The 22,372-nt window shown below is 35.9% G+C and overlaps 1 protein-coding gene across 2 annotated transcripts in view; it reads left to right on the top strand.

Moving 5' to 3' along the window:
- The window catches only part of SEMA3D (semaphorin 3D), a 181,311-nt gene that overhangs the window by 1,383 nt on the left and 157,556 nt on the right, over positions 1-22,372 (top strand). Inside the window, exon 1 of one of the 2 annotated variants that reach the window (XM_081147360.1) lies at positions 2,792-2,812. The exons of the other annotated variant lie outside the window; for it this stretch is intronic. The gene's annotated coding sequence lies outside the window, so the exon portion shown is untranslated. Of the gene's footprint in view, positions 1-2,791; positions 2,813-22,372 lie in introns of those variants that run through there. 2 annotated transcript variants of the gene reach the window in all.

The raw sequence follows: 22,372 nt of genomic DNA, 5'->3' as shown, positions 1-22,372 counted from the left end.
TGAATGGGCGCACTTTTCGCCATGTAGCCACTAGTGGAGCCATACATAAAAGCAGGTGTCCCTAGGAGGACTCCTCTTGCTCCACCAAACCCCTCCCAGTCTTCCTTAGCTGCTCAGTGCTGTTTGCACCGGCCCAAGGAGAGGGCCGCCGGAGGGGAGGGATTTCAAGTCTCCAGCATGGCAGGAAAAGGTTCTCCTCTTGAGTGTGTGTGTGTGAGGGTCGTGGGGGGAGGCAGAGGAGATGGGACCCTCGTGGGTCTGCTGTAGCAACTGTGTAACCGTGGCAACCGCCAGGGCAAGCGCGGTCGCAGCCTTCCGGGTTCTGCACGTGGGAAGAAAAATGCGCAGGGTGGGGAAGGGAGAGAGGCGCATGTCATCACTCCAGCGATGCCTGGCTTCTCCCAAGGCAGGCAGCAGGGACGGCGGGGAGGAAGGGCAGGGTTTGGAAGGGAGCGGCCCCGGGAGGGAGTTGCCTCCACTCGGTCCAGCCTTGGAATCCGGGAGGCTCATCCCAGCAGCCGCCAGACGAGCCCCGCTGACAGCCTGTCAAGTGACGATCCAGGTCAGGGAGATGGGAAAAGACCTTGGCCCTTGGAAGAGAAAGGCCAGGAAATACAGGAAGGTGATGTGGGAAGAGATAAGAATAGGGTCAAGAGGTAACTGAGAGACAATAAACCGATCTGGTCCGGACTGGCAGCATTTCAAATGGAATTTGCCCATTTATGAAATGGAAAATAAGTGGAGAAGCAAAGGGACATTTATCAAACACTTACTGCATCCCAGGTGTTTTGTACATTATCACGATTATTATTCTTACAAATACTACAGAAAATGTCATTTTAAAAAAATTTATTTGTAAAAACAGATGCAGAGTTAGAAATGGTTAGTGTCCCATTTTGGTTTTTTGGATCTTAAAGAAATACAATTCTTAAAAATGGTGTTGAAGGTTAAGGGAATAAACAAAGCAGTTATTCTCATTTTAGAAATAAGACTAATGAGATGGAAAGGTGTTAATTGATGTGTCCAAATATAAGCTAGTAAGGGGCTGAGCTGAGTCTTGAACTGGTTTACCTGGATGTGGGTCATCTTCAGGCATCTTTCCATGACCCGGCTTAAAGGAAGGGCCTTTCTAGGATCAGTTTGCTCCTGTATCTGTATATTGGAATTTACAAGGGAAGAACATTCAAGTAGTGGAATCCATGGTTGATGTGTAGAGGCCATATCAAGTCTGAGACCAAGAGTCATACGTACGTGATATTAATAATCTATCCAGATCTTATTGTAGCTTATATGAATTACTAGTGGCTTTAATAATGTTTGTAAAGGACAAATTTTAAAAAGACACACATATTTTGTCAAACAGAAACCCCATGTCCATGTTGAGAAAATATCCTTAGTCTACTTATTGCCTTCATGACTTGAATACCTAAAACCTCACTTCATATTTCAGCACCACTGGTTCACTTTTGTTAAGAGTTTGTTGCCAATTCACTTAGGAGGAGTAATGATTTGACTTCTGTTACCGTCCTGCTGACTTTCTGAGAGGGAGGTTAAGGGAAAATGTCTGGCAATGCAAAATGTTTTGGAATTATCAGGGAACTATGATCAACACATCAGAAACTAGAAGTAAAAGGTAGGGAAATAAACATCTCCCTTTTCTTTTGCTTTCTTGCAGAATTGCTTTTATATTTACGCCTTAGTTAATGAATTTGCATTACATTTTTGCATGGGAAAAATGCACAAAGATAAACTGAATTTTTAATCTATTTTTGTTCATGTGTGTGGGTAAGGGTGGCAGTGGGAATTATTTTTGGTGGCAAGGGAAGGTCTAGAATATAAACAATTACAAAGGCTGAGGAAGTACATGTAGTGTTTCCAGTGACAGGCTAACAAATCAACTATATGTTTGAACTTGAGTCATTGAGCTGAATTATTCTGAATACTTTTCCAAAACTAGAAAATATATTGTTTGGGGTTGGAGTTAAATTAAGATAGGAAGTTTCATGGTGCCCATTTCTTACTCTTCATACTGTATTCTTATTCCATTGCATGAGCATTTGTTAACTATCAAAAGGTTTATCACAGACCTTAAATGTCGCTCAAGATGTCTTCTGGACTTGGCAGGTATTTCTGTGGCCTGGTGTTTGTTTACTGTTTGTATAAAGTTACTGGATAGTCAACCACATTTTTATAAAGCAGTTGGAATATCAACTTCTTAGTCTCAAGGGGGAAATATTCCAGTTGGTGCTGGTTTAATGAATATTAGTATATCTCTAGATTATTTGTGATGGCTTCTTTATTTTGGGGAAAAATGTGACTGACTCTTACTGTTCTGTGTGGGAATGGTAATGCTTTGATGACACATGTTCTTTGGGAAGCATTCTTGTCAATTAATGAATGATTTACTTCAGAAACATGAGTAACTATGGCTCTATTTTGAAAAATTATTCTTTCCATAAATACCTAAGTAAAATAATATTTCAACACTCAATAACATATTCTTTGAAAGGAAAAAGAAATATTCACATTTATAAAATAAACAGTAACAACAATAATAATAATAGTGATTGATCATGGACAAAACTTGTTAATCACATTCTTTTTTATTTCAGAAACTTGGTTAAAAATACTACCTTACTCCAGGAAACCTTGGCCCAAATCCCTCTTTTTTATATGTTCATTATGACTTTCCAGCTAATATTCTAATTTTTCAATAATTTGTTTTCTTCTTTTTGTGTTGTTTATGATCCCTGATTAGATCATAAGAACCTTGAAGGAAGGAATTTGTCTTCATAACTTTTTATACCTTCAGGTTAGTACAATGCTAAACATATTATAGGTACTTAACACATATTGAAGTCTAATTATCTAAGCAGTTTAATGAAAATGGTTTTCAATCTATTGCCTGTAGGAAATCAGATTAAAGATCTTTGGTTTTATACTTTATTTTCTCTGAGATTTTAGGAAGGAAAGTTTTCTCTTATATCTGAGTTTTACTCTTTCATAGAAAACTGTGGTGCAATGCTGAGTATTTTATCATAATGCAGAACATACAGGAGTGGTGTAATGATCAAGTAAAATTAGGTGTATAAGGATATTTATTAAACAATTGCATGCTATAACATGTTATTATTTTATTTTTTTTGTTTCTTGTATTTTTTAAATACCCAATTGACAAATGAGAATCTGTATCATCTATGTCTATTTTAGTTAACCTTAACTAAATAATACCTAACCAAATAATAATTAGAAGGAAGGACATAGCTAAAGCAAAATTCTTTTTCTTTTTTTGATTAATTTTCACTCCAGGATTTTTTCCATTGATTTTTTTTTTTTTTTTTTTTTTTTTTTTTAAAGAGAGTGGAAGAGAGGGAGGGGGAAAGAGACAGAGAAATATCATGTGAGAGAGACATATCAATTGGTTGCCTCACGCATCTGCCCGGACCAGGGTGGGGATCAAACCTGCAACCCAAGCATGTGCCCTTGACTGGGAATCAAACCCGAGACCCTTCAGTTCATGGTGACGCTGTAACCACTGAGCAACACAGGCCAGGGCTAAAGCAAAATTCTTTATAAACTGAAATATGCTGGTAAGTAATGCAATGCTTTTAAAATTATTTCAAAATTTAAATAGTAATGACTTATACTTAAATTATTAGTCATGTATAAATATAAATTGTTAAAAACAAATAGTGCCAGGTTGGTGGGGCTCAGTGGTTGAGATTCGACCTATGATCCAGGAGATTGAGGTTCGATTCTCTGTCAGGGCACATGCCTGGGTGGCAGGCTCGATCCCCAGTCCGGGGTGTGCAGGAGGCAGCTAATCAAAGACTCTCATCATTGATGTTTCTGTCTCTCTCCCTCTCCGGAGCTTCCTCTCTCTGAAGTCAATAAAGACATATTAAAAAAAACCAAAAACCTTAAAAAAAGAAAAACCAAATAGTTAAGTACTTCAAAAAGCTGGAATATATCATGTCATATACTGTTCATACTTAGATTTGAAATGATTTTGGTGACTTTTAATCTATCTTAATCAATATTTAGTCCTTTATCTCCATGTTAGTAATATTTAGTAATTTCTAATAGTCATAAATCAGGGTATCATTATCCAGCTTGCTAACCTTCCACTGGTAAATTTAGACAGTTTGCTTATTCTTTTGCAAAGTTCAGTAAGCTACAAATATTACCCTCCCATAGAAATCTAGAAAATAAACCGAGAATTAAGCAACCAAAAGTTCCTAGAAAAGTCTGCATCTTTCTAAATCTGAACCTGTAATCCCTTTAAAGATGTGTGTCTTCTGCTTCAGAAATTAGGACTTACCTTATGTCCCTTGTTTTTTCAATAGGGCATTTAACATAACTTCAGCATGTTATGTTTTTAAAACTGGTGGTTAATAGTGTGTTCTATTAGTGAGTTTTACTAGCAAATCACAGGGAAAAAAATGGAAACATTTGCTATATTTTTCTAATTAAATACATTTAAGCATCATTAAGTGGGACTATTACTACTGAGAACAAAATCAATCAAATAAGCAAAAAAGTCTGAATTACTGAACCTCTTAAGAGAGATATAGTACTATTGCTTTCATGGAAAATAAAGAAAATGGTATAGGTATATGAAGGTGACATTATTAATCTACCATCAGATAAATGTTCAATTTATTTTTTCTATATTAATTATTTTACTAGGTCTTCTACTTAGCCAGTATCTTGCATATCTTAAGCAGCTCTTAATGATTATGTCATATTTATTCCAGAAATGAGCCTCTATAACCCCTACCTAATAACTGAGATACATTTGCTATCAGTGTGTATGAACTGCTTAAAAACAATATCCAGAAAAATAGTACCCTGGTATTGCTTAAATAGGCCAATGGGACCCTTTTTTCAGCATATTATATTGACAGCTGGGCCCATGCCTAATGATGTAATAATCTCAAATTACGTCTAAACAATCTGGTTTTCCTTATTGAGATGTATAAACTAGGTGTTGGGCTTTTACTCCCACCTTTTTGTTTCTTATATTTTATAGTAAAGACCACTCTATATATGTGAAATTCAGGCATTCTTGGATATTGGTATTTGTTGTTGTTGCTTTTAGATAAATACTTGCTCTTCATATCTGAAGGGATTGTTCTATGAAAGAAAGAAGTGTTTCCTAAGGTGAAAATGAATACTATTCTTATTTGAAGGAACACTTTCAATTTTGAAATATAACACTGCATTTCAAAGGTAAATATTTGGAATTCTCTGAGTTTTCTGTTTACTTATAACACTAAATACTGAGTCAATAGAAGTTGATACTAACTTGAGTTTTCTTATTGAAATGGGGTGTGTATTTCTTTGTAAATCTTTTATTATTATAAGAATGATTGTCATTACAGAATGGTTCATGATCGTCACTGAAAACCTATAAAATGCACATAAGCATAAAGTGGAGAAGTGTTAGTAAAAACTTATCCATAAATCTACTACATGCAAAGATATATTAATTCTCAATTGGACATGACATTTATTTTAAAAATGAATTTTATATGTGACACCTTGTGCCTAGATCTTCATTTCTAATACCAAACCAGGGAGAAATGGCTGATTCTAGCACCGGGGCAGGAACTATACAAGGTGAGCCTGGATCATCTTGTAGTATCAAAAAAATTAAGTGCTTAACACACATACACACACCACCACCACCACCACCGCCGCCATCACCACATACACACAATGACAGAGGTATGTCAAAGAGATGCAGGAACTAATCGAAGGAACTCCTTGGCCAAAGCTGGAACAATTTGAACAAAAAGTAGTATTTGTTATGACCCAAAGTATAAAATAAATATTCATGAGACCATGATAATGTAAATAAATGATTGAATATATTAATAAATGGAGGAAAATGTACAAATCTCCCATGCAGCAGAATTTAAAATAATATGTAGCTACTCTGCCCTCAAGGAAGATGTGCATAACTTCTACTTCTGATGTGTGAGGTGAACATGGTCACTTCCTCCAAAAAGTACAGGAGAGAAGGGGAAAGAGTACTTTACAGTGAATAAGCCTGGGAAGCACTATCTCAGCCAGATGGTCAAGGTCAACATCAACAGTTGTAAAGCATGTTGATAGTGTGTGCCCTTGATTGATATGATGGGATGAAAGCGAAAACGATGGTTTACCTGGCCAATCTTTCTCATAAAAACCCATAAACCCAATAACTAAGAGAAATGCATCAGACAAATTCCAAAAGAGAGGCAGTCTACAATAAACTTGACCATTACTCTTCAAACCTGTCAAGATCAAAAGCAGTGAAAGTCTGACTTACCATCAAACTTAAGAGGAAACCAAAGAAACACAACTAAATGTAATGTGGTGTCCTGGATGAGATCCTTGAAAGGAAAAAAAACTTGAGGGAAACACTAAGGAAATCAGAATAAACTATCTACTGTAGTAATAATGTATTAATATTGGTTTATGAATGGTAACAGGTGTCCATTCTAATATAAGACATAAAAATAATAGGAGAAACTAAGTTGTGCGTTATAGGGGAACTCTGTAATATCTTCTCAGTGTTTTTATAATTCTAATACTGTTCTGAAAAAAAACTGTATTTAAGAAATTTGATTTCAAAACATATAGATCAACCATGGTGAAAAATTATATAAAAGGTGAACATTTCTCTGGTCAACAAGGTTAGTGTCATTCAATTAAATCTTTACTTTATTCCTCTAGTTCAAGGTACTACTATTCTGCCATTTTTATACTGTTGATGTGAAATATAATAGATCTTATCATAATAAACTCATATTTTTAATGAACTGTTCTCAAAATTACTTATTTTTTTAAGTAAAATATATTATTTCACCCTGGCCAACGTGGCTCAGTTGGTTGAGTGTCCTCTGGTGAACCAAAAGTTTGCTGGTTCAATTCCCGATAAGGACACATGCCAGAGTTGCAGGTTCCATCCCTGGTGGGGGGCAGGGTGGGCATGCAGGAGGCAGTCCATTGATGTTTCTTTCTTATTGGCGTTTCTCTCTTTCCCTCTCTCTTCCTTTCTCATTAAAATCAATAAAAAACATATTTTTAAATGTATTATTTGGATTATTAAAAATGTCCAGATCATCATTATTATAGGTTCTCATGCAAAGAAAGCTATATATTAGTCATGTCCTATAAATCAATCTTCAATAATGAAAGAGAAGGCAAACTCTTTTCTGCTTTTTTTCTTTGCTGTTTTATTGATATTGCCAAGATCTATCATCAGTGCCAGATGTCTTCAGGTATTGATGATGATTAGCTTCCAAAATTCTTGCCAAAATGGCTGAATGACTATTTATTCTTTTTTCTGTCTTTGAATCTCAAGGAATCTACTACATTAAGTATGTTAAAGATTATTTCCTATCAAATATTATATGTATAGTACACATGTCATTGTTATGTTGAAAATTAAAAATATACCTAGGAGTCCTCTACCTCCCCCCAAATTTCTAGAAACTGAGACTGATGTGTGTTCCAGCCAATGTAGGGTAGGTAGGAAGGAAAGAAGAGCTGCCATTTCCCTTTCTACCTATTATATATGTTTTCTCAAAGCTTTCCCTCACTCTACACAGACACTTTCTGTGTATGTATTTGTATATATATATATCACATGTTATTCCTTCTCTTTCTTGTTTCAAATTGTTACATATTTTTTTTAGTAAGCTCTCCTTATAGTTGGACCAAAAGTTTTGTCATTTTACTGGTTTATGTAAGCTTTTATACTTGCTGATGTCTTATTTTTTGTCGTTACCTCATATTTATAATTGTTTAACAATTACCAGATTCTGTACTTTACAGTTAACTATGTTTTCTGCTGAATTTGTGTTTTACTGTGGCAATTGTTGAGAAATTTAGGCATGCTTTATTTATTTATTTTTTTTCCAGTTTTTAGTTTGTATGAGTCATAGCATAAAACATTTCAAGGTCTTATTCGGGAAAAGTTATGGAACCTGATCCAGAATGTGTGACTAAAAGCTAAAAGGCTTTTTAAAAAAATTTTTTGGTGATACCCCACTGAATTTCTTGAAACAATGAAAATGTCTAACATAGGCTCAAATGGATATAACTTATATGCTCTGGAATCTCACTGGAATCTTAGATTCAGGGTTTTCATTTTTGTTACACAAAAGAAGTTAACTTTTTTTGTGAAAAAGAGATCGTGCCTACAGTAATTTAACCCAATCAAAAAGAGGGATAAAAAATATGGTATTCTGGCCAAAAACTTTTAAAGTGTATACCTAGCTTGTATAACAGAGATACAGGTATGTGCAATTTACACTTTTGCATTTTTTACTTCCTATTAATAAATTTTTAAGTACTCGTGTTTTATTTCCTATCAATATATTTTCAAGTAATTGATAGCTAGTGAGTTCATAATTATAACTAGAGTGCTATTTTTAAAAATATTTTTGTTAATAAAAACAATCATCTCAAAGCTTATCGGTTTTGAGGTTTAACTTTCCATATTTAGAGGACCAATTCTTTAAATAGTAGTGCAGTTGTACACTTATTAATCTTATCCTTGACATATATTCTGATTTAAAATTCACTCTTCTGGCCACATTAGCCTCTGTCTTATATTTTCATATCATAATCTAGTTTGTGTGTTATAAGTTGCTCGTGAGCAGGTTGGTAGAAGGTTAAGCAGCCAGACTAATCTGTCTGCAAAGTATTTTACATGATGAAATGGTGTAAGGTGAATTGTCTGTAATTTTATAATGGGAAGTTAATACAAGTCAAGATTATCTTACCATCTTTTGAAGTTAAGACTTTTATCACCTGTGAAGTAGCTGTTCAAAAGCATTTCTACTGGATAGAAAGATGAGAGAGTAACATTTCCCTGTCTTTGTCTTGATTCACATTTCACAGAGCCATGGGGATTGTTGTCTTAGACTATATATACTGTGATGAGGTTTGGCAGAAAGTGCTCATTGTTCAGGTTTGAAAAAGGGCAAGTTTTTGGCAGGAATAACTTGCATAGAGAAGGAATGCTTTGCTCACACATGTGCGCTCAATAAGCCCTCAGAAAGCTTGGGCTAAGATCCTACGGAAGTCTCACTCCACCCTTCCCCATCTCTGGGAGTTAATTGTAGAGCTCTTTTGTTGGGTCACTATCACATAGGCCCTTTCATATTCCAGGAAATGATACTTTTGATTCATATTTCAAAAGTTGTTAGTGTACAGTGAGTAGTCATTTCATATCTTGTGCACTTTCACTTGAGATGTATTTAAAATAACAATTGCATTCAGATCTGCTTTCTCCTGATGTTTATCAGCCACACACCATCATCTGCATGACAGCCAACAGCCATCCTTTTCCCATATCTCTAACTCTTGGTTATTTCTGATAATCAGAAATACAGATCGAGTGGTTCCCCTTTTTCCTCTATATGCAGTGTTGAAAAGTGTTTTCTTTAAGTAGATAATGTGTCAGGACGATCGCAAAAATAAGTCTGGTAAATTCCTCAAACCGATATAAAGGATAAACCAGTGTGAACATGGGCCAGCAATCTCTGTATTTCTCTCCGTGGGACACTGGCTGTGCTGATTTTCTCCTTTCATTTGGAGGAATTTTGTCTTTCATTGCCACCACCTTTCCTAGCCCCCAGATGATGTTCAGCCTGCACACCAACCTCACCTATGTTCACTAAATCTTGCTTTGAAAAGTGCTTTACACTCAAATTCTACCCTCCTGTCCTTAATATCTTTTAAGGTCCCTAGTAACTGTTACCCTCTCTTCGAGTATCGTAAGAGCAAGGTTCTGCAGAATAAGGACCGAATGGCTGTTACTCCACGTCTTCTCCAAATTCTCGCAGCATAGGGCAATAATAAGTGTACATTCTCTAGTGCTTTAATTGGAATTAATCCGTTCAGAGTCCAGCGCCTCCATATTTTCCTCTTGTGACTACTTTGAATATGTAATTCATCACAGGTTTATTTCACACATATATTCCTTCATCTTAAAGATCATTTCACACATATTCATATTACTTTTGATGCCTTTCTATCTCTAATTCCCCTTTCATCTTTTATTTAATTCAAGAAGTATTTATAGAATCCCTGCTATGTGCTGGGCACTATAAAAGTCACTGATGAAATACAGATGAAAAAACATGGTTGTTCTCCCGAAGTAGACCGTTATAAAAGGATTCATTATCATCATGGGTCAAGTCAATCTCTTTGTGATATTAAGTCTAATAAATAAACATAGTCTTGGTCTTTTTCTCTCTACAAGCTTCCCTTTAATTATGTCACCTTCCCTAACTCTGCTTGTATCTATGTGGAGATGATGCCCAGAGTATTACCTCCAACTCCAGTTTCTCTCTCAGGTCCCAGTTATCTTACCACACCATTACAACACCCATGGATTAGTCTTTATTGCTCAGTACTCTATAAGGAGGTCACTCTGGTAACTGAAAGTGTCAGAGTCTTTGATTAGTGTAACTAAACTGGGGCCTTAGAGTGTGCGCGGGAACGTGGTGCAGTGCTTAAGCCTAGGAAAGCAGACAGACAGCCCAGGTTCAGATCCTGCCTCTGTCACCGCGGAGCTGTGTGATTCAGACAAATTACTTGACCTTTCTACATGTTTCCCACCGGATAACGGGGTTCATGGAAGTCCTAACGTCGTAGGGTTATTGTGAGGAATCGATGGGTTAATATAGGAAATTCAGACTTTGTATGGCGCATTACAGTATCTGTGCATCATCTTTTCGTTACCCTTACACAGATTATGCATATGGCACGTAGATTCTCATGCTATCTCTGCTCTGCTCTGTGGCCTCCTTGTTTTTTATATGCTGAATCCTGTTCACATCATGCAAAGGACAGCCCTTTGGTGACCTCCCTCAGTTATATTCCTGGATGAGAGAATGTAATTTTAGAGTTGACTGTTACCACCTCCTTTTGCACAGAAATGTGTTTAAAGAGATATAATTTGGGGAACACTGCAACAGACCATGATATAGGGATGTGATGGAGAATCCAGGGTGAAGGAACCCTTCATTGCTAGTTATCACAGAAGAAACAACTAGTTATACAGGCTAAACATCAAGTAATGCAATTCTTAGGTGCCACATCTTAATTTCCAGCCTTATTTCTTGGCATCCCACCATGCTTTAGTTATCTACTACTACTGGATTTGCAACAATGCATGTTTCCTTGCTGACATACTCCACCCCCTAATAAGCAGTACAGATTTGTTCAGCAGCCTCCTACCCCCCACCCCACCCTTTTTTTTTTTTTTTTAACCCAATGAAGAGTTATTTTTTAGCCCTCCAACACAGGCCTGCTGTCATTTCAATCCTCTTGTCCATAGCTTATTTCCACTGTTAGGTCACTATCTTGTCTCTATAACTCTCCAACCATGTCTTGCTCTTGTCACCTCTCATATGATGATTCTTCAGTTTCAGAATATTCTATTTTAGTCTTCTTTATTTGAAAATGTAAGGAAATGAGTGACCTAATTCACTGTCTACCACTTGAGGATCTGGAAATCTGCCCAGAAGCATTCTGTAGTACAGCCTTATGCCTAGGGACTAGACTTTTCCTAGATGATTTACCAGGGTTGAACTTTTCCTACTGGCGCTCTTTAGCTGCTAAGAGAGCCAAGATTCTTTACTACCTAAATTCAGGATTTCAAGGGACCTTGCAGAGACCTACAATAAAAAAACCTGTGGAATCAAGTTGGCTGAAGGAAGCCAAGCCCTCATCTCTCAAGGAGGGAATTTAGGAAGAGCACAGAGAAATGAGTAACTCCTGCTTCTAGGTGTGAGCAGTCTAATGTGCAAAGAGCGTCTTAGTTCCCTGCTGACTCATCTGCTTGGCAGTTCTCTAGACTACAACTAACAGAAGCAGAAAGTATGGTAATCAATGATATTTGAACTTAAAGGTCACTTTAGCTTCTGAGCAAGTGGAAGTGAAACAGAATAATGTTCTAGTTATTTAATGGGAAAATACTTTTCTAATGCCTGTTTGGGTATTGTTTCAGATTATTCTATTCCCATAATTGTTACTTTTGCATATGGATATTCATCAATAAGCCTTATATTAGTCATACTTTTAAATTATGTATATATCTTATATTAATTATATATCTTTTTACCTATCTAATATTAATAACAATTTATAAAAAACTGTTTCTACTTCATAGAAAGTAAAATGCGCCTGGCCAGCATAGCACAGTGACTGAGTGTCAACCCATGAACCAGGAGGTCACAGTTTGATTCCTTGTCAGGGCACTTGTCCTGGTTGCCAGCTTGATTCCCAGTAGGGGCCATGCAGGAGGCAGCCGATCAATGACTCTCATCATTGATGTTTCTGTCTCTCTCTCCCTCTCCCTTCCTCTCTCTGAAATCAATAAAAACATATATATATATATATTTAATATATCTTTATTGACTTCAGAGAGAGGAAGGGAGAGGGAGAGGGAGAGACAGAAACATCAATGATGAGAGAGTCACTGATCAAGCCCACAACCTGGGCATGTGCCCTGACCGGGAATCGAACCCTGATCGCCTGGATCCTAGGATGACACTCAACCTCTGAGCCACGCCCGGCCGGGCAATAAAAACATATTTTAAAACAAGAAAGTGAAATGTTAGAGATAAGATAAACAAGATTGATTTGAAATATTTCCTAAATAATCATAAAGCCTATCGCTCAACAGTATTCATCTTAGGAATATTAAATATTTTCTTATGGTTGCAAATAAAGAGATATAAATAGGTGTCAGATGTTTCATTTATCTTTTCATATGCAAAGACAAAAGAGGCATATGTGTACATACCTTTAGCATGTTGCATGTTGCAAAATTCTTAAGGATAATTTTGTTAGAGAAAATCAGTAGAAGAGAACAGTTTTAAAGACTAGAACCAAGAGTTAATTTAGTTAGCTAGTTTTGTTTTCATAAATTCACTCTTATTCCTATCAAATTTTTTATTACTTTAGTGAGTAAATATTTATAAATCTGCTGACCTCTTTCTTGATGGGATTTTAAGTAAAGGAGATAATTTATATTACTTTCCTAACTATTTTGCAGGGGCTTTTTCAAATGATTACTTTTAGATTTCATCATGGAACCAGCCAGGATTGTAGTGTTTTTTTCAGGTGGTTACAGGGTCACTAAAAAAGGATGATCTGGGTCAAGGTAACAATTCTTGTTCTAGGTCCCTAGCCCAGGAGTGAAGACAGGTAGGGAAGGTGGAAAAATACCGGAGCAATCATACAGGTTCTTATTTTTGTGCCCCTATCATTCCTGAGTTTGTATCTGATTGCTCCCTGTCTAGCTGTCACAACTTCCCAAAAGTTCCCAATTCACAAAACATAAAAAGTTCAGCAACTCATTTTCACTGTCACATACATTCACACTTTTTAACAAATCATTTTGATTTAAAATATATATATATACCCCTAACAAACTGTCAGCTCCTTAAGGTAGAGACATTTGTCCATATCTTGAATTCATTCTCCTTGACTCCTGTGATAGCAATCTTTGCTGATTCTTAATTGCAAATGAAAAAATTAAATTTGAGGTGGAGTGTGAGAGTTGAAAATAAGATCCTGAGTCATATGTGGAAAATAATAAACTAAGTACTTCAGCTACTCTTTTCAGTGGTACTTTAGCTACTCTTTTCAGTTTTAGTTAGAATCAGGAAGTCAGAATGATTTTCCCTCTCTCAAATAGAAGACATCTAAAATAAGTCTCATAGATAGCAGTAATTATTTAATGAAAAAAATGTTACTATGCTAAGATGAGCTTTTCATAGCCTTCTGGACAATTAAGTTAATAAGCTAGGAAAATGATCCAAGTACTCTCTTTTTCCTCCTTACTATCAGTTCATTTTGACTTTAGCTTATCTTCATTCAAAAGAATGTTAAGAACAAAAAATACATTGTGAAAGTAGCAGACAACTTGATAGTGTTCAGAAAATAATATTCCTAAAGTTCAGTTTTACAGTCTAAATATATTATACTTGTGCATCTCCAATTCAGAATTTTGGAATTTCTCCAACATAGTGTATTTTGTTGAAACTTTAACAGAACTAGTAAGGACTTTCTTTCTTTCTTTTTAATTTTGTTTAATTCCAGCTTTGGAAATAATCAGGGTGCAAGCCCAATAAATTGTTAGTCTCAGGATGTCTATTTGGAAATATTATTAATTTAGAAATAATAAATAGTAAAATAATTTTTAGACTCATGATATTTCAGAATAATAATAAAAAACAACCTAAGAGAATGTTTAGTCCAATTTTTATTTTACAGAGACGATTGAGGATGAAGTAATGTGTATCTTCTCTCCTCTCCTTCTCTACCCTCCTCTGTTCTTCCTCTCTCCTTTTACTCCCTTCCTTAAACATGAAAGGACATCTGTGTTCTAAGATGGGTGCTGATTTCTTGGAGTGGGTTGGCCCCACACTTGAGTAATTCATAATCCATGTCTATAAGACACTACTTGCAGTGTGTTCCGAGGCATACAACTGAGTAAACACAAAGCTAGGATTATAACTGAAGTCTCTTTACTCCTGGAAGGACAAATGTCCTACTTCTTATCGATGTGGACCCCAACAAGAAAGATTCATTTGATGTGATCCTGGAGAAAGAATGTATCTCCTGAGATGACCTTGCCGTGGTCCACCAAGGGCCCCCATTTTGTAAAGAATAAGAGAGCCTAGTGGCCATCTGCTGACAGGGGCCCCCTTACATACTCTGTGCAGCGGGAAGGACCGCAGACTGAACTCTCAGCTTCCCAGCTGGGCCCTGCTTGCTTATGCTTGTGGGCCACACACTGCAGGGAAGTCTTGGTTTCCTCTTTCTACCGATAGACTGAGACCTTCCCTGTCCAATCAGAACTGCACAGTTGAGGCACTTCACTTACATAAAACTGACCTAATTGATAATCTGGGCAGGAATTTTTGCTATTGCTATAAAAAGAGGGCCTCTCCTTGTCTCCATGGAACACAGTTTAGGTTGCCACCCAACTTTGTGTCTCCCAGGCTGTGGTTCATTTTTCACTCAAAGATGCTTTTTATTTTTTACTATAGTCTAAAATTAATTTTGGTTTGCACTGATGTTGACAGATGATTTAGAAAATAAATCGAAGGTATTCTACCGGAATTGTCGTCAGACCCAGGTAAGGAGACAACTACTAGTGACATAGTGATGACTATTTTTGAAAGACCAAATTAATTTTTTTATCTGATAACGGACATGGCTATGGAGTGAACACAGCAAGTGCCAGGAAGCAGGAGCGAAGCAACAGAAATAGAAAAGAGTTCTTTTGTCTCTGGGGATTTTAACTAGGAGCATAACCAAGTAAGCCTTCAGGATTTGCACACTTTTGCAGTGGCTCTGACCCCCTAGCCAGTTATCTTTGTTTCCAGGTTAGACTGACAGGAAGCACCTTCCCTACCTCAGACTGACATCACTTTGCCTGTGCCTATCTCCCGCCAGGGATATGCAGGGAATGGCCCAGTGGTTCCCTGTGGGGAGTGTGAAACTGCAGCTTCCTGGGGAAACTGCCCAGATGACCATGTTTATAATGTCTGGCCTCCCATTGCTTTCTTCCTACTCTAATCTTTGCTGGCTAGTTACTATGGTAACACTGGGGCAAAAGAGGGAAATCCAACAGTCTTGAGTAAAGGTAGTTTTTATAATAACAGTAAACATGAAAGCACATAAGGAATCAAACTCTCCTCTCCCAGTTGTTACACTCACTCCTTGATATTGCCTATTTTCTAGTCTGTGTCCCCATTGTAATGTAAGCTTCATGAAGACTGGAATGTGTCTATCTTGTTGACCATGTTATCACCACAGTGCTAATAATTACATGGTAGATGCTCAATAATAAGTATTAAATGAACGAGTGATTCTTGAGTAGAATGAGTATGTCTGTGAAGTGTCCTTTGTGATGCTCTCACTGGATTAGGACATTCAGGAAGATTCTTTCAGACAACCTGGAAACTGAAATCTTTGATTTACTTTCAAAGATTTGATTTACTTATTTGAGTTTATCATCTAACTTATGTTGTTATCTATCAATTTTAGGATAACATCACTCAAGAAACGTAAACCAGAGATAGATTAAAGGCAACTTGCACTCATACATATTCTGTGGTTCATTTGTAAATGACAGGCTTTTGGTAGTAACTCAGCTACTTTAAAATAAAAAAAATTTAAAAAAATAGATCATACTTAAACATTGATAAAAGTTGTTAAGAAGTATTTGCTTTTAATCATTTCCTATATAATTTGTTCTGTGTAGTTTTAGAAAGGATGAAGTCCTTTTGGGATTGGTGCACAACTGCTTTTCCCCCTCAAAATGTTAAGTAATGGATAGTTAAAGGACCCAAAGATGGGTCCTTTTCCATGTTTTTTTAAACAACTCTGGTTCAAAACACTGTCAGATTATTCAACTGTAGTGTGGACTTCAATCCAAAATAAATATCCACATAAAAAATATTCATGTTAACAGTATACAATGCGGCTTTTGGTTTGTTGTTTATAGTTCTTTGTTTATAGAAGGTATAGACTCATCTAAAATGTTGCCACTTTCCATTTATCATCTGGGTGTGAACAAAAAAGAGATAACATTTTTTACACAATATCATGCTTTCTTGATGTGATCACTTTTAATAATAGAAACCAAAAGAAACATTTCCCAAGTATTTATCAAAATTCTACCAGGAAGCAGATGTGCAATCTTATTTTTATCTTAATCATGTATTTATTTATTGCATTACATCTTTCAATTGTGGATATTTTCCTGTAGAGGGAAATTCCATCCTTCCTGGAATAATAATTCCCCAAGTTTTAGATGTATTTTTTTAAACTGTTGAGTTGATATAAAAATACACTCTCCCTTCTTATGTATATTGGTCTTTTGATTGTATCTCTATATAGGTAAAGCTTGAGTGCTTATAACTCCTAGGTTATTTCTGGGGTATCATAAAAACAAATCTGGGGAGTTTCAGGGGGAAAATAATCATATTCCTACTAAAATGTAAACAAGTGGATCTCTGACAAGATAATCAGCTTCATAGGAAATTATATCATGTAAATGTGAATATTTGTAATAACTCAACCTCCTATCATTCTAGCTTTTTTATTCTTTTCTTCATTCTTGCTGACATGATTTATGTTTCCATTAGTACATCTCCACCCCTGACTTCCTTCCAAATTTCCGGAGATTCTCGGTTTCACTTGTCCATGTATCCAGCCTAGATCTCCAGATAAGACATTTCAAACAAAAATTTTCAGCCTGTTATAATATTTTGTATGCTGATGCTTTGGTGTAGTTGATATAGTTTCTTACATAATGATGCCTAATCTGGCTTGAGTTCTGTTGTCTCCATGTGGGTTTCTATTCACCTGTGTCTAACAAAATACCTGCTGGTTCACTAGCCAACCCTTGCTGGTGGATATTTCTCTAGGGCCAATTTATTTTTGATGTTTTCAGAGCATCATTCAGCCACCTTTTGACAAATTTGATAATTAATACTAATATTCCCCACACTTATAAGCTATCATTCAGAAAAAGGTATGATGAGTTGCTTTGGCCATAATCTGTTATAAACTCTAACTCATGTTTCCTTATCTACTTTTTTAACTTTTAATTTTTAAAGTTTTTAAAAATTTTAAGTTTCTTTATCTTTATTGCTGAGAATATTGCAGATGTCCCCTTTTTATCCCCACTGATCCCCTCTACCCCACATCCATCCCACCCCCAGGCTTTCCCCATACCAATGTCTGTGTCCATGGGTTATGCTTATATGCATATAAGTTCTTTGATTAATCTCTCCCCACCTACACCCCCCTCCCTGTCTTCCCTCTGAGATCCCTCAGTTTGTTTATTTTCTTGGCCTTGAAACACAAAATGTGTAAAATAAAACAGAGATTTAAAAAGTTTTATTTTCTTTACTGAACTTCTTAACCTCTTTTCTTTGTTTCTATTATCACCATCCAACTAGTAATCTGAATTTCATACAACAGTCATTTCTAATGCAGTGTAGAGCATGGTTTTAAGCTTAGTCATTCTGGGTTCCCATACTGTCATTTAATGGCTAGTAGCTTTGGACATCTTATTATATCTTTATATTTTAGTTTCCACATCTGCAAAATGGGGTAATAAGAATATTTAAAAGGTTACTGTGGGGATAAATAAGTCAATATGGGTTCACAACTTAGAATAGTGTCTGTACCTTAGTGATCCCTGCATAAATATTAGCTGCTATTATTATCACTTTCCTGTGCTATTTCCAGTTAGTTCAGCAGTTTTTCTTAAAATTTCCCTTATTTCCATTCTCATTGCCAGCAGCATCGTTCAAAACTTCATGATCTTTTTCCTGAATTATTTAATACTCTCCTCACATTCCTGTTCTCATTTAATTATAAGCCCTAACCAATTTAGGATGCTGCATTGGAAAACCTTTGTCTTAGTTCAGAACACTGTATTTGGTAACGTCAAAGCCTGATAGAAAAATATATAATTTAAGCAAAACTAAAAATGACATTAAGTAGTATGTGTGTATGAGTATTTATATGTGTATATGTGTATGAAATAGTAAAGATGAAAGCAGCTGCATTCCAGCTAAATTAGATACTCGTGGTTATTGTACCTGCTCATGCTAACCACCTTCTTGGCACATTCTTTAGTTGATTAAAAAACTACTGAAGCATGTGATATGCTCAAGTGTGTACTTCTATAATTTTATATTATGGAGACCATATGGCCTTGGTTTTTAAAATACACACTTGTTCTTATTTTATATGAGAGGGATCAAAATTGGTTGATGTTCTTCATTTGTTTAAAAGGGTGACCTGCTGTGAACTCAAATGTAAATTTAAAAAAATTAATATACATATGCATCAAGTTGTTGAAAAATCACAAGTAATGAAGCCATTGTGGGTAAGGCATGATTTTCCCTTGCTGATGTGTTTCCCTCATTATCGACTGTGCCTGATTGCCGCTGCTCTGCCCTAAGTAATGTCAGAACCTTGTTTAAATGTGTTAAGTTGGTATGATTTAGCTGTAATCTATGTTTGCGGCTTAGATCACACTTATCTTAGACACATGAAACAATGACATCACCTCTTTTCTCATATCATATCTTATGTGTCTCTTGAAGTATCACCCACTCTCTATTTGCAGGTCAAATGACATCACTACTATAAAATTTTCACTGATTCTACTTCATTCCCCTTCCACTTCAATCAAGAAATAATTTTTAAACTATTGAACTGATATTTTATATTTCTCTTATATCACTTAATTCTGCCTAAATTGTAGCTATTCATACACACATTTTTTCTTTTAACATGTTTTTATTGATTTCAGAGAGAGGAAGGGGGAAGCAGAGAGATGGAAACATCAATGATGAGAATCATCCATCCGCTGCCTCCTGCACGCCCCCTACTGGGCAATCAAGCCCATAACCCTGGCATGTGCCCTGACTGGAAATCGAACTGTGACCTCCAGGTTCATGGGTCTACACTCAATGGTTGAGCCACATGGGCCAGGCTACACATTTTCAAGTACATTGTTATCTCCTTGAGTAAAAGACCACATTTTACTGACCAGTTACAAACAAAATACAGTGGAGTGGAATCTCATACAAGTTCAAAATTCTAAGGTCAATATTTAAAGTTAAATTGCATACTGTCAATATTATCCTGGAAAGTCACTGAAGTAATATATAAAATGTGTTACAGCATTTATGTGCTACAATAGGGATTGACATTCAGTCTCTCAGTAATGTATAATATTGAAAGTTTTCCTTCTGCACTGGATTAAATCGGTGATTCTTCACTTCAGCACAGATGAAGTAATTGGCTTGTGTTGCATGAAAAACTCCATGCATCTTTAAACATGAAAATCAAAAACAGCTTGGTGAGATGCTCAGACTATGAGAACTGGGAATGACTAAGGGGATTTTCCCCCCCTAAATTGTTTTTAAAAAGATGAGTGGTCCAAAAATTCTGTCTGCTTTGTTTTCATGAAATGTAGTTGCCCATAGTCACAAGAGTTTGGGTAGATGCATGGATAGACAGATAAAAGGTGATAGATAAATAGATCGATAGATTGAGGTTTGGGTAAAAATATGAGTTTGGGGGACTATATCAAACATCAAAACTTCTGTGCATCAGAGGAAACAACAAAGTAATAAGGCAACCTTTAGAATGGGAGAGAATAATTGCAAATCATATATCTGAAAAGGTTTGCTATCTAGAATATATGAAGAACTCCTGCATCCCAATAACAACAATAAACAACAACAACAAACACCTGCTGAAAAAGGAGCAAAGGGCTTCAATACACATTTCTTCAAAGAAATATATAAATGGTTATAAGGCATAAGGAAAGATGCTTAACATCACTATTCCTTAAAGAGATACAAATCAAAACTACAGTGAGATAGCACTTAACACCTATTAGAATGGCTACTGTGCAAAAATCACAAAATAACAAGGATTGATGAGGATGTGTAGAAATAAGAACTCTTGTACATTGTTGGTGGGGATGTAAAATGATCCCGCTGCTTAGGAAAACAGTATAGAATTTTTATTAAAAATTAAAAATATAAATACCACATGATCCAGCAAGCCCACTTTTGGGTATCCAGTAGTTCCACCTTACCCACGGTTTCACTTTCCACAGTTTCAGTTGCCTGAGGTCAACTGTGCTCTGAAAATATTAAATGAAAAATTCCATAAGTAAACATTTCCTGAGTTTTAAATTGTGCGCTTTTCTGAGAAGCATGATGAAATCCTGTGCCATCCTGCTCCATGTCGCCCACCGGGATGTGAATCATCCAGCGTATCCATACTGAGTATTCTGCCCACGTGTTTGTCACTTACTAGCTGTCAGTTATCAGGTCACCTGTCAAGATACTGCACTGCTCGTGTTCAAGTAATCTTTATTTTACATAATAATGGTCCCAAAGTGCAAGAGTAGCAATGCAGACATTTTGGATATTCTAAAGAGTGGCCATAAAGCGCTTTCTTTTAGTGAAAAGGTATGTATGTATAGGGATAAACATAGTAGATAGGGTTCAGTACTATCTGCAGTTTCAGCATCCACTGTGTGTCCTGAAATGTATCCCCTATGGATAAGGGGGGACTACTGTATATTCAAAAGACTTAGAAACAGGATTTTGAAAAGATATTTGGACACCCATGTTCACTGTAGCATTATTTATAATAACCAAGAAGTAGGAACAATCGAGCTGTCCATCAATGGATAAATGGACAGAACGTAGTGTGTATGTACAATGGAAAATTATTCAGCAAAAAAAGAAAATCCTGTCACATCCTACAATAAGGGTAAACCTTGAGGACATTATGCTAAGTGAAATAATCCAGTCACAAAAAGATAAAGACTGTATTATTCCACTTAAGAAATATCTAATCAAACTCATAGAAACAGAAAAGAAGAATGGTGGTTTCAGGGGCTGGAGGGAGGGGGAAATGGGGAATTGTTCAGTGGGCATAGAGTTTCTGTTTTGTAAGATGAAAAGTCTGGAAATGTTGCAGAACAATGTGAATATACCAAACAATACTGAGTTGTACACTTAAAAATGGCTAAGATGGTAAATATGTTACATTTTTTACCAAAATTAAATATGATTGTTAAAATACTAGTTTAAATAACCTGTTTAAATCTAGGATGACTGACATTATATGATGTAATGGCCTAGTTCAAGTTATTATTGAAGAAAGGCTTCAATATAGAAGAAGCATTGTTGAAAGAGCAGTCTTGTTCAGATAGACCTTCATTCAAATCCATGCTCGGCTACTCACAGGCTATATGACCTAAAACGCTAGCTTCTCTGAGCATAAATTTTATAAAAGCTAATTTGGATTAAAAAAATATCTACCAGAGCTTGACATATATATCTACAAAAATATCTACCAGCAGGAGCATGACATGTTAGGTTTAGTACATGGTAAGCACTCAGAAAACATTGGTTATTGTTATTATTGATGGTTCCATTTTAAAAGTAAATATTTATAACTTCTAGTGTAAGTTTAAGGTGTATTTGTTAGACCAGGCATCTGTGACTTAATTAACTTCATATTTGGAAGATAGGCAGGAATTACTTGTCTTTACTATTTTTGAAAAGGCAGTCAGACATGAAATAATTATTTACTTGACTCAGAATTGAGACACTTGGCTAGTTGAAGCAGTTCTGGGAATGAGAAGAAGGGTGGGCATCTCTCTGAATGATTGAAGCTGGATTTCTGAATTGAGTCTTTCAGAAAGAAGGGGCTTCTTTGCCCATTTTCCATGAATTTTTATTTTTTCATAGTAAATTGCCTTGGATCAGATACATTTTAAGTAACATCTCTC

Source organism: Miniopterus schreibersii, assembly GCF_964146895.1.
Source record: "Miniopterus schreibersii genome assembly, chromosome: 9".
NCBI classification, from domain to species: Eukaryota; Metazoa; Chordata; class Mammalia; order Chiroptera; family Miniopteridae; genus Miniopterus; species Miniopterus schreibersii.
This window is presented reverse-complemented; position numbering and strand designations above follow the sequence as displayed.